The sequence below is a fragment of the Vicia villosa genome, linkage group LG3 (assembly GCF_029867415.1).
Source record: "Vicia villosa cultivar HV-30 ecotype Madison, WI linkage group LG3, Vvil1.0, whole genome shotgun sequence".
Classification (NCBI taxonomy): Eukaryota; Viridiplantae; Streptophyta; class Magnoliopsida; order Fabales; family Fabaceae; genus Vicia; species Vicia villosa.
This window is the reverse complement of record NC_081182.1, coordinates 20,075,577-20,088,527: the sequence shown is the minus strand read 5'-3', so window position 1 is coordinate 20,088,527 and position 12,951 is coordinate 20,075,577. Positions and strand designations below refer to the sequence as shown.

Genomic DNA, 12,951 nt, shown 5'->3' with positions numbered 1-12,951 from the left:
TTCATTTGGTCAACTCTTTTCATCCCCTCTCTTACAAACTCAATTGCACCCCCAAACCCTAATCTATCTATCTACTTAAAATAAATCTAAGGTTGTCATGATGGCAACCCTAGGCACATATCATCATGATGCCAAAATCCCAAATATATTGATCGTACCTGATCAGAAGGATTGTCACGGGCTGCTCGGAACTGGATCTTCGAGGAGTGAAAGGGAGGGTGTACCTGCAAGGTACTGTAGCGGTAAAAATGTGACTCGAGCGTTTATCGCGCGCTCAAAGTACAACAGAGTCGCCACCGAACTTTATTTATTCCAAGAAGGAAAGGGAAAATATCGATAAAACCCACGAGATAAAGAAAAATGGATAAGATGGTCATCGCAACCAAATTAGGGTTCGGGAGTCGGTTAAGCAAGGGGAAGGTATTAGCACCCCTCACCTCCATCGTACTCGATGGGACCCATTTAGTTAGTTTCGTGTTTGAGTGTTAGTGTTTTGTTTGTGTTCTTTAACTTATTAAAAGATAAAAAAGAAAGAAATGTTTTTTAGGGTTTTTATTATTATGAAGGAAAAAGAAAAGATTTTTTATTATTATGCTCGCCAAGACGTTTGTATCTTGTGCCTACGTATTCCCTAGTGCAATGGGAAAGTCAGAGCAATCGTAGTTCGGGCTAGGAACCACGAAAAGTTTGTTGGTTGATTTTAGCGAGAGGTACTCGATCGCTTTCAAATGGAAATACTACGCGCACATGGATATGAGATCACTACAAGAATGGATGACTAAATCAAGATAAGACATGATTTTGGCCATCATCGCATTCGAGTGGAAGATATTCGATCTTCACATGTGGAAGTATGTTCGTATTGAAATTGAATAAGTGTCTCGTTTATGAAAAGAGTTTTAAAAGCCATGAGGCAAAAGGTTTGAATGAAATTGAGATTGTGTTTTAAAGGGACATTTAGCAAAGGATTGAGCATAGGTGTTCACCTAGCGCGTCTTTACCCAAGGTATTGAACAGGAGCGAGCCCCATTTTCACTTGTTGTCCAAGTTAATTAATTTTGGTTCGAAAGATCAGGGTATTCAAGAGGTGTGCACTTCTTGTCACAAGATCTTTCGGTTTGATTAATGTATTTTAAATTCAAAAGATCAAGGTATTCAAGAGGTGTTCACCCCTTGTCACAGGATCTTTCGGTTTGATTAAGGTGTTTTAGATTCAAAAGATCAAGGTATTCAAGAGGTGTACACCCCTTGTCACTCAATCTCTTGGTTTGATTGATGTATTTTGATTCAAAGGATCAAGGTATTCAAGAGGTGTGCACTTCTTGTCACAGGATCACTTTGATTAATTAAAGAGTTTTGGTTCAAGAAAATCAAGGTATTCAAGAGGTGTGCACTTCTTGTCACTTGATTTCTTTGATTTGATTAAGAAAGTTTTTTATTGTTTGATTCAAAGGATCGAAGGTATTCAAGAGGTGTGCACTTCTTGTCACTTGATCACTTTGATTTTATTAATGAAGATTTTTTATTCAAAGGATCAAAGGTATTCAAGAGGTGTGCACCCCTTGTCACTTAATCACTTTGATTTAAATCATGTATTTTAGTTCAAAAGACCAGGGTATTCAAGAGGTGTTCACCCCTTGTCACAAGATCTTTCGATTTAATTAAAGAAAGGTTTAAAAAAAAAAAAAAAGTGAATCCAAAAGAATCGAGGTATTCAAGAGGTGTACACTTCTTGTCACTCGATCTTTCGATATGGTTTAAAGAAACTATTTTGAAAAGAAACTCGACATTGGATCGAGAAATTTATTTGACGGACTTGGCGTTGGACCAAGTTTTTATTGATTTTTGGATTGAAAGATCAATGTAATATTTTTGGTGTTTTTAATAATAAAAGAGAAAATAAGAGTCTAATTAAAACATTTGTTTGGGGATTTTTATGAGAAACTAATTTTAACTAATCTAATATAGTAAAATATTTTTGTATTTTTTCAATCATAAATTAAAATAAAACATAAACACAATTTGTGGGAGCATATAACAATAAACCAACTTTAATAGAACAGTAAATAAGGGAGGTGTAAAGTGAAAGAGAAAGATATTGGTCGCTGGGCTTTTGGAGATCTAAGCCCAAACCGAAACTGCAGATAACCTGGGGGTGTGGATTCGAAAAAAAAAAAACTGGGTGCAGCAAGTGAAATGAAATTGGGCTCTAGCATATCCAGCCCATAACGAAACTGAAACAAACCTAACAGAAAGAGAAGGGGATTTCGCCTCCCTTAACGTTTTTCACTCGTCTCTGAACTCCTCTCTCGATATTCTCTCTTATCTCTCAATCTCGCAGCTCTCACGGTTCTCTCTCGTCAGTTTCACTCTCGATTTTCTCGGTGAGCAACAACAACGAAAACACTTTCGGACTCTTTCGGTAACTCTCTCAGCTCGTGATTCTACTCATCAATAATACTCAGCTCAACAACAGAAGATAATCATAAACCCTAAGACCCAAACATCCCAATATTCCCCAGTTCACTATGATTTTGATAGATTAGAAGTTACATGAAGGAATTTAAACACAGAAATTTAAACAATCAGATGAAAAGAAACGAAGATCCAGGTAAACCTGCGTTGCTTATCTTTCTTTGCCCTCGGATCCGTCTTTGTCTTCTGTGATTTGATTCTTGCGATCTAGGTTGCTGTAGGTTCTGCGTGCGTTTTGTGAGGTTGAGTGAAGATGGGTTGAGTTATTGATGAGGCAGATTGATGAACAAATCGGTGATGGTTTGGTGATTTTTGCAGTGAGTATTTTTTGTGGTTTAGTGAGTATTTTGAGAGGAATGAGGCTAGGTTGTGGTATCCATGAAGGTGAGTTCGAACTAAGTTTTGCAGAAGGATTGAGGTCTGTGGTGCTGCTTGTGGCTGTATCGGATTAGAGTTATGTGGGTTTGTGAGGATCGTTGGTTGGTTTATGGAGTGGTCGAGTATGCAATTGAAGGAAGTTGAAGCTGAAGGTTTTTTAGGAGTGTTGTTGCAGGGATTTGGCTTAGGTTCTGCAGAGGTTTTGCGAGTCTCTTTTTCTTTTTTTTTTTTGTTCATCTGTTGTTGCCCTTCTTTTATAGAGGGATTAGAATCGGTTTTGGGGGGAAATGGTATGAGTTTGAACATTTTTGTGACCCTGTTTTGTGTCTTTTTGGTGCAGCTTTTTGTATGGCCTTTTTTATGCAAGGTTTGGACCATTACAGCAGCTGTTTTGCAGGTTGAAGCAGGGTGTTTGCAGCAATGAGGTTAGACAGGTTTATGGGTAGAGCAAGGTGGTAGTGGCATGATACGGACAAGTCTTTGTGCAGAAAATTGGACTGTTGTGTTTGTTTTTGTGCAGGTTTTTGGAGTGATTTGTTTGGCATGAGAAAGATGCAGAGTTGACAGTGATAGAGGCAAGAAGCATGAAGACAAAAATTCTCATATTTTTTGTTTAATTTCTGTACTATTTTTGTGTAAAATGGGCTTCTAACAAAAATGGGCCTATACTAATAAAATTAAACAAACTCTTATTTTTGTATTTTGTGTAAATAATAATAATAACAATAATAATGATACTAATAATTATAATAATAATAATAAAAATAAAAAAATTAAAAATGCTAATAATAAATAGTAGGTAATAATAATAATAAAAAATAAATCTAAAATAAAATAAAATGATACCAAAAACTCAAAATAAAATGATATTAAAACAAACTAATTTAAAACAAATCTAAACTAAAAAATCTAAATTGAACCTAAACAAATTTTTAATTAAACTAAAAATTTAAATATGTAAAAAATGCAAATGAATGCTACAACAGTCTAATTTTTTTCTAAAATATGCAACAATGCGACGATTTGAATGCAAACGAATTACGAATGCAACATGATCTTATGAATGAAATTCGTAGGTCAAAAATTGGGGTGCGACAGATGCCCCTATTTAAGTTTCTTCTATCGAAGATGTGAAGAGATTTAAATACAAAGTACACAATTTTTGTCCTACATATGCAAATGAGATGCAATGCATGGACTCCTTTTTTTAATTTATTTTGAATGCAATGCGATATGAGACATTCTTAAATCTCTGCGGGAAACTAGCGCCACATGAGATTAACAATTGATGGGGAAACTCGGAAAACAGGGATAAAACTCTGGATAGGAAAAAAGTAAGAACGTCTAAGGGTGGCATTAGACGATACCAATAATCAGATAAATTTGAGAGTGACATTGAATGATTATGACATCCGATAACAGGCTTTGGATGGCAATGAAAAATTATGACACTCGATAACAGGCTTCGGATGGCAATGAAAGATCATGATATCCAATAACGGGCTTTGGACGACAATGAAAGGTTATGACATCTGATAACAGGCCTCAGATGGCAATGAAAGATCATGATATCCGATAACAGGCTTCGGATGGAAGAAAGAAAAAATGACATCTGATAACAGGCTTCGGATGACAACGAAGGAAGCATGACATCCGATAACAGGCTTCAGATGAAAGAGAGGTTATGACATCCAATAACAGGCTTTGGATGGCAACAAGGATATGACATTAGATGACTGGCTTTGAATGGCGGTGAAAGGTTATGACATCCGATAACAGGCTTTGGATGACAAAGAAAGATCATGATATCCAATAACAGGCTTTGGTCGACAATGAAAGGTTAGGACATCTGATAACAGGCTTCAGATGGCAATGACATCCGATAACAGGCTTTGGATGACAAAGAAAGATCATGATATCCAATAACAGGCTTTGGATGACAATGAAAGGTTAGGACATCTGATAACAGGCTTCAGATGGCAATGACATCCGATAACAGGCTTTGGATGACAAAGGAGATTTATGACATCTGATAACAGGCCTCAGATGGCAATGAAAGATTATGACATCCGATAACAGGCTTTGGATGGCAATGAAGATTTATGACATCTGATAACAGGCCTCAGATGGCAATGAAAGATTATGAATATCCAATAACAGGCTTTGGATGGCAATGAAGATTTATGACATCTGATAACAGGCCTCAGATGGCAATGAAAGATTATGAATATCCAATAACAGGCTTTGGATGGCAATGAAGATTTATGACATCTGATAACAGCCTCAGATGGCAATGAAAGATTATGAATCCAATGACTAGCTTTGGGTGAAAGGACAAACAATATTTTGGTAGATGCCAAGTAAGTTGGGCTTTGATCTCATGGTAAAGACATAAATGAGTATGAATTTTGTTTAGATGCATGATTTTTTTGAATTTTCTATGCATGATATGTGAATGATGAATGTAATGCAATTGATTATGACAACTGAGATAGACTCTTTTGTGAGGGAAGATTGGAACTTTGATTCCTCAACACAAGAACATTGCCAAGTTGGTTTTGTCACACTGATGATCCCTTTTGGGAAGGACTGATAAACTGCTCGGGGATCGCTGAAGAAAACTGCCTCTGATTGACTGCTTGTTAACTGATCCTGGCTTCAGTTTCTTGAAATGAATGTTGGTAATTCTTGCCCCTAGTATAACTTTTGAATAACAAGATCTTGAAGTAACTTGCCCCTGATAGGATCACTGATCTAGTCTCTTGAACTTGAAACTTCCTTGAAAGATGAGTACTTGCAAATAAAATGTTTATTCGAAATGGTAAATTTAATGCAATGCTCAAAGCATATTTTGAAATCAAAGTCATTGTAGGAAATGTTATTGATGTAGAGAAAAATGAATCAAAGGTCCAAACACAGTTGTCTAGACATTCAAAGTGATGGAGAAATCAAAAGGTATGGTAAAACAAAAATATTTGCAAAGATCTTTAGGAGTCAGGTTAACGCAACCTTGTCGTAGTATGCTTTCAAAATGAAACTTGCTTCAATTAGGTCTTTTGAAGGTTGTAGCGTGGCTTGGTTCACGGTTTTAGAAACAAAGGATATAGGCTCAAAAACATTTGTACCCACCCCATTCTTCGTGATGAACTTCAATCCTACGCTTAGTTAAATCAGACTGTACATTCAGGTTCCAAGAGACTTTGGAATTGCACCTATGATTATGGTGATGGTTTAAAGGTCAAGGGAATCTCTGAGATGGCAGTCACTTCTTCCTTTTGATAGTCACAACGTTTTATTGTTGTTCAAGGACTTTATTGACTTCTCTTTTTCGCTTTATATCCCTAACTTTTGCCTGAACTGTTTCTTTTTAGATTTACAGTCAGCGGGATGCCCCAATTTTGCCTAAGTCTCCTTTGTAGGTTTTGACTTGACGGGCTTTTTCTTTGATGTTTTTTGTATTGGAAAGATAGTGACTGCCTTGATAATGATTAATGATAACCATCTTGGTCACTTTTGATTGAAACCCTTATTGAAAGGCGTACTTAATGACTAAATTGAATGCATAAACAAATTAACTGAGAACTACCCTGCCCCAGGTTAAAATTGCGGGTTTTCATATAGAAAGAAACACCAACTTCTAGGCTCAAAGGGGTTGACGAGGGATTAACTTCCTTATTTCTCCAGTGTTTGGGAATGGAAACAATGCCTGTACATCATCAGCAAAGTTTTATTTGAAAGCATACAATTCAACAATTTGGGTATATTGTTTTCATCATCCTCCCTCCAATCTTTGCATAAAACACAAGTTTTATAGAAGAAAGTGAACAAGAGATGTATATTTTGTTTTTTGAAAGATAAAACATAAAGAAGCACACAATTGATTGAATCAAAATACGCAATGCTCATTTCATTAAAATTAAACACTCAGGAACAAACAAAGTTCAAATGCAGTACACAAGATAAAACAAGGAAATTGCAAACATAAAGAAACAAGGCCTAGTGACTAATCAGTGACAAGGAGGAGCTATCCTGTCTGAAACACTTGGCTTTAGGAAAGTAGCTTGTCAATCTTAGTTTTCAGCCACTTTTGTCATGCTCGGGTAAAGGATTCTCGACAACATTTGGAGTACGAGCCTTTAATTCTATCACCTTTCCTCTGACCAAGTCTTGTACTCTAGCCTTCAGTGCGTAACAACGTTCTAAATCATGACCAGCGGCTCCCTGATGGAACTCACAGTGAAGATCAGATCTGAAATTATCTGGAAGAGGATTTGGAGGAGTCAAGGGTCTTGTAGTAATCAAACCTAGTTGAACCAAATGAGGATACAGTTCTGTGTAAGTCGTCGGGATCGGGTCAAACTGAGTCCTAGACCTTGCAGCGCGATTTTGATTATGACCAGCATTTTGGAGAGGAGCTTGAACTGGTTGCACTTTGGCAACAGAAGCAACAACAGCTATCTGGGATTGATCATGATGTTGAGCTTTCTGACGAGGTCCTCTATCATCGTTTGAAACAGCGTTGGTTTCACCATCTTTCTTCTTATAGAAGTTTCCATAGGGTTTCTTTGCCCCACTAGAGGATTCTGCAGCATTAGCAACTTTGCCTTTCTTGATTCCTTCCTCTAGCCTTTGACCAATGGTCACCAAATCAGTAAAGTTGGAGGAAACGCTTCCAATCATCTTCTCCCAATAGATAGGTGAGAGAGTATCCATGAACATGCCAGTTAATTCTTTTTCAGCCAAAGGAGGTTCCACTTGAGAAGCTAGCTCTCTCCAACGTTGAGCATACTCCTTGAAGGACTCTCTTTCCTTTTGAGACATGTTTTGCAGTTGACGGCGATCAGGAGCCATGTCCAAATTGTACTTGTATTGCTTCATGAAAGCATCATTCAGATCTTGGAAGCAATGAATACGACTCTTCTCCAGTCCCATATACCATTTCAGGGAAGCACCAGTCAGGCTATCTTGAAAACAATGAATCAGCAATTTGTCGTTCTTGGTATAAGCAGCCATCTTGCGGTAGTACATGGTCGAATGACTTCTTGGACAAGTGTACCCTTTGTACTTTTCAAACTCAGGAGTTTTAAACTTTGCAGGTATAACTAGGTCAGAAACCAAACACATATTCTCAGCAGCAACCCCAAAATAACCAGCATCTTCCATGGCTCTTAGTCTTTTCTCCAGGATTTGATATTGTTCTTTGACTTCGTCAATGTCACCAGCTTCTTTTTGACTTTCACTTTGATGGTCTCCAGCATGGTACTCAAAGAGAGGATTCCCATAAGTAGTTTGGGCAGCAGCGTGCACAATTGGCTGAGACTCAGTCATGATTGGTGCTTGGAACATTGGTCGTGAAGGTTGACCTATCATAGCAGCAGTGGCGTGAGGTGGAGAAAAATCTGGAGGTAAACCAAACTCGGGCCATGTGGTGGCGGGCCTTTGAATAGAAATAGGGTCTTCAACATTGTTGGCGACCTCTTGAATAGCAGTCCTTTGAGGTGGCTCTCCTCTAGCAATCAGAACTTGCAACATCTCGGTGAGCTTAGTCATTCCTGACTTCAAATCTTCAATCTCCATTCTAACTTCAAGATTGTGTTGCTCTTGGTCCGCCATTCTTCGTCTGACGTTGGCTCTAGTCTCGTACTCGTGTGGAGGAACCAGTTTGACAGTTGACAGATAACTGAATGAAAGAGACAGTTGGAATGAGGTACCGGCGTGATGCAAATGATATGCAATGTCATGCAATGTTGGATGCAAAGCGTGATAACAAAAACAACCTATTGAGGAAGGCTCCCTAAGTTAGGACAGTTCTAAGTTCTTTACCCAAGAATCCCCTCACAAGGTTAGCCCTACAGTTTTCGGAAATAACGGTACCTAGAGGCATCCGAGCATGATCAGAATTTGATCATGCGACAGGTGAACCGTCTTATAACAAATTTCATGAATATGCAACCTCTAGGCGAGGTTATTGTACCAATCAGACAAGGAGTGCACCTTGGGGATCGATACATAACTTCTTTAGATGGAACGGGTTCTAAAGGTCCTTGGAGTTAGCGACGAAATCAGATTTCTGCCATGCGATGGGCGAACCATCTTATGACAAATTTCATGACTAAGTCTCCTCCAAGTGGGGTTTTCGCATTAGCCATTCAAGGTGTTCACCTTGGGGACTAGCACTACACAACCACCTCCTAACTTATGTTTTTTTCTCTTGTTTTTCAAAAGCTCGGGTTGAGAGCTTCACTCAAATATCATTCCCACACCCACAATTGAGTATATACAGAAATAAATAAAAAGCGGTAAAGCAAGAGTAAAGAAACATAAATAGTACAAGAATAAATATAAAGAACATAAGCATAAAAAACACAAGAATAAACAAACAAAAGTAAACACTCAAACATAAAACAAACTAAACTAGGGTTGACTCTCTTAGGATATCCCCAGCAGAGTCGCCACTTTCTGTAGCGGTAAAAATGTGACTCGAGCGTTTATCGCGCGCTCAAAGTACAACAGAGTCGCCACCGAACTTTATTTATTCCAAGAAGGAAAGGGAAAATATCGATAAAACCCACGAGATAAAGAAAAATGGATAAGATGGTCATCGCAACCAAATTAGGGTTCGGGAGTCGGTTAAGCAAGGGGAAGGTATTAGCACCCCTCACCTCCATCGTACTCGATGGGACCCATTTAGTTAGTTTCGTGTTTGAGTGTTAGTGTTTTGTTTGTGTTCTTTAACTTATTAAAAGATAAAAAAGAAAGAAATGTTTTTTAGGGTTTTTATTATTATGAAGGAAAAAGAAAAGATTTTTTATTATTATGCTCGCCAAGACGTTTGTATCTTGTGCCTACGTATTCCCTAGTGCAATGGGAAAGTCAGAGCAATCGTAGTTCGGGCTAGGAACCACGAAAAGTTTGTTGGTTGATTTTAGCGAGAGGTACTCGATCGCTTTCAAATGGAAATACTACGCGCACATGGATATGAGATCACTACAAGAATGGATGACTAAATCAAGATAAGACATGATTTTGGCCATCATCGCATTCGAGTGGAAGATATTCGATCTTCACATGTGGAAGTATGTTCGTATTGAAATTGAATAAGTGTCTCGTTTATGAAAAGAGTTTTAAAAGCCATGAGGCAAAAGGTTTGAATGAAATTGACATTGTGTTTTAAAGGGACATTTAGCAAAGGATTGAGCATAGGTGTTCACCTAGCGCGTCTTTACCCAAGGTATTGAACAGGAGCGAGCCCCATTTTCACTTGTTGTCCAAGTTAATTAATTTTGGTTCGAAAGATCAGGGTATTCAAGAGGTGTGCACTTCTTGTCACAAGATCTTTCGGTTTGATTAATGTATTTTAAATTCAAAAGATCAAGGTATTCAAGAGGTGTTCACCCCTTGTCACAGGATCTTTCGGTTTGATTAAGGTGTTTTAGATTCAAAAGATCAAGGTATTCAAGAGGTGTACACCCCTTGTCACTCAATCTCTTGGTTTGATTGATGTATTTTGATTCAAAGGATCAAGGTATTCAAGAGGTGTGCACTTCTTGTCACAGGATCACTTTGATTAATTAAAGAGTTTTGGTTCAAGAAAATCAAGGTATTCAAGAGGTGTGCACTTCTTGTCACTTGATTTCTTTGATTTGATTAAGAAAGTTTTTTATTGTTTGATTCAAAGGATCGAAGGTATTCAAGAGGTGTGCACTTCTTGTCACTTGATCACTTTGATTTTATTAATGAAGATTTTTTATTCAAAGGATCAAAGGTATTCAAGAGGTGTGCACCCCTTGTCACTTAATCACTTTGATTTAAATCATGTATTTTAGTTCAAAAGACCAGGGTATTCAAGAGGTGTTCACCCCTTGTCACAAGATCTTTCGATTTAATTAAAGAAAGGTTTAAAAAAAAAAAAAAGTGAATCCAAAAGAATCGAGGTATTCAAGAGGTGTACACTTCTTGTCACTCGATCTTTCGATATGGTTTAAAGAAACTATTTTGAAAAGAAACTCGACATTGGATCGAGAAATTTATTTGACGGACTTGGCGTTGGACCAAGTTTTTATTGATTTTTGGATTGAAAGATCAATGTAATATTTTTGGTGTTTTTAATAATAAAAGAGAAAATAAGAGTCTAATTAAAACATTTGTTTGGGGATTTTTATGAGAAACTAATTTTAACTAATCTAATATAGTAAAATATTTTTGTATTTTTTCAATCATAAATTAAAATAAAACATAAACACAATTTGTGGGAGCATATAACAATAAACCAACTTTAATAGAACAGTAAATAAGGGAGGTGTAAAGTGAAAGAGAAAGATATTGGTCGCTGGGCTTTTGGAGATCTAAGCCCAAACCGAAACTGCAGATAACCTGGGGGTGTGGATTCGAAAAAAAAAAAACTGGGTGCAGCAAGTGAAATGAAATTGGGCTCTAGCATATCCAGCCCATAACGAAACTGAAACAAACCTAACAGAAAGAGAAGGGGATTTCGCCTCCCTTAACGTTTTTCACTCGTCTCTGAACTCCTCTCTCGATATTCTCTCTTATCTCTCAATCTCGCAGCTCTCACGGTTCTCTCTCGTCAGTTTCACTCTCGATTTTCTCGGTGAGCAACAACAACGAAAACACTTTCGGACTCTTTCGGTAACTCTCTCAGCTCGTGATTCTACTCATCAATAATACTCAGCTCAACAACAGAAGATAATCATAAACCCTAAGACCCAAACATCCCAATATTCCCCAGTTCACTATGATTTTGATAGATTAGAAGTTACATGAAGGAATTTAAACACAGAAATTTAAACAATCAGATGAAAAGAAACGAAGATCCAGGTAAACCTGCGTTGCTTATCTTTCTTTGCCCTCGGATCCGTCTTTGTCTTCTGTGATTTGATTCTTGCGATCTAGGTTGCTGTAGGTTCTGCGTGCGTTTTGTGAGGTTGAGTGAAGATGGGTTGAGTTATTGATGAGGCAGATTGATGAACAAATCGGTGATGGTTTGGTGATTTTTGCAGTGAGTATTTTTTGTGGTTTAGTGAGTATTTTGAGAGGAATGAGGCTAGGTTGTGGTATCCATGAAGGTGAGTTCGAACTAAGTTTTGCAGAAGGATTGAGGTCTGTGGTGCTGCTTGTGGCTGTATCGGATTAGAGTTATGTGGGTTTGTGAGGATCGTTGGTTGGTTTATGGAGTGGTCGAGTATGCAATTGAAGGAAGTTGAAGCTGAAGGTTTTTTAGGAGTGTTGTTGCAGGGATTTGGCTTAGGTTCTGCAGAGGTTTTGCGAGTCTCTTTTTCTTTTTTTTTTTTGTTCATCTGTTGTTGCCCTTCTTTTATAGAGGGATTAGAATCGGTTTTGGGGGGAAATGGTATGAGTTTGAACATTTTTGTGACCCTGTTTTGTGTCTTTTTGGTGCAGCTTTTTGTATGGCCTTTTTTATGCAAGGTTTGGACCATTACAGCAGCTGTTTTGCAGGTTGAAGCAGGGTGTTTGCAGCAATGAGGTTAGACAGGTTTATGGGTAGAGCAAGGTGGTAGTGGCATGATACGGACAAGTCTTTGTGCAGAAAATTGGACTGTTGTGTTTGTTTTTGTGCAGGTTTTTGGAGTGATTTGTTTGGCATGAGAAAGATGCAGAGTTGACAGTGATAGAGGCAAGAAGCATGAAGACAAAAATTCTCATATTTTTTGTTTAATTTCTGTACTATTTTTGTGTAAAATGGGCTTCTAACAAAAATGGGCCTATACTAATAAAATTAAACAAACTCTTATTTTTGTATTTTGTGTAAATAATAATAATAACAATAATAATGATACTAATAATTATAATAATAATAATAAAAATAAAAAAATTAAAAATGCTAATAATAAATAGTAGGTAATAATAATAATAAAAAATAAATCTAAAATAAAATAAAATGATACCAAAAACTCAAAATAAAATGATATTAAAACAAACTAATTTAAAACAAATCTAAACTAAAAAATCTAAATTGAACCTAAACAAATTTTTAATTAAACTAAAAATTTAAATATGTAAAAAATGCAAATGAATGCTACAACAGTCTAATTTTTTTCTAAAATATGCAACAATGCGACG

General features: G+C 37.1%; 2 long non-coding RNA genes across 6 annotated transcripts; both read left to right on the top strand.

The window, feature by feature from the left end:
- Positions 1–2,246: 2,246 nt before the first annotated feature.
- On the top strand, positions 2,247–3,549 carry LOC131660560 (uncharacterized). Of its 3 annotated transcripts, none has more exons than XR_009300974.1 (2): positions 2,247–2,611; positions 3,251–3,549. It is a non-coding gene; the product is annotated as an uncharacterized LOC131660560 (long non-coding RNA). The 3 variants fall into 3 exon arrangements; XR_009300973.1 differs by having other exon boundaries at positions 3,194–3,549; XR_009300975.1 differs by having other exon boundaries at positions 2,247–3,052; positions 3,194–3,549.
- Positions 3,550–11,323: 7,774 nt separating this feature from the next.
- LOC131660559 (uncharacterized) lies at positions 11,324–12,626 on the top strand. 3 transcript variants are annotated; one of them, XR_009300971.1, is made up of 2 exons: positions 11,324–11,688; positions 12,328–12,626. It is a non-coding gene; the product is annotated as an uncharacterized LOC131660559 (long non-coding RNA). The 3 variants fall into 3 exon arrangements; XR_009300970.1 differs by having other exon boundaries at positions 12,271–12,626; XR_009300972.1 differs by having other exon boundaries at positions 11,324–12,129; positions 12,271–12,626.
- Positions 12,627–12,951: the final 325 nt, after the last annotated feature.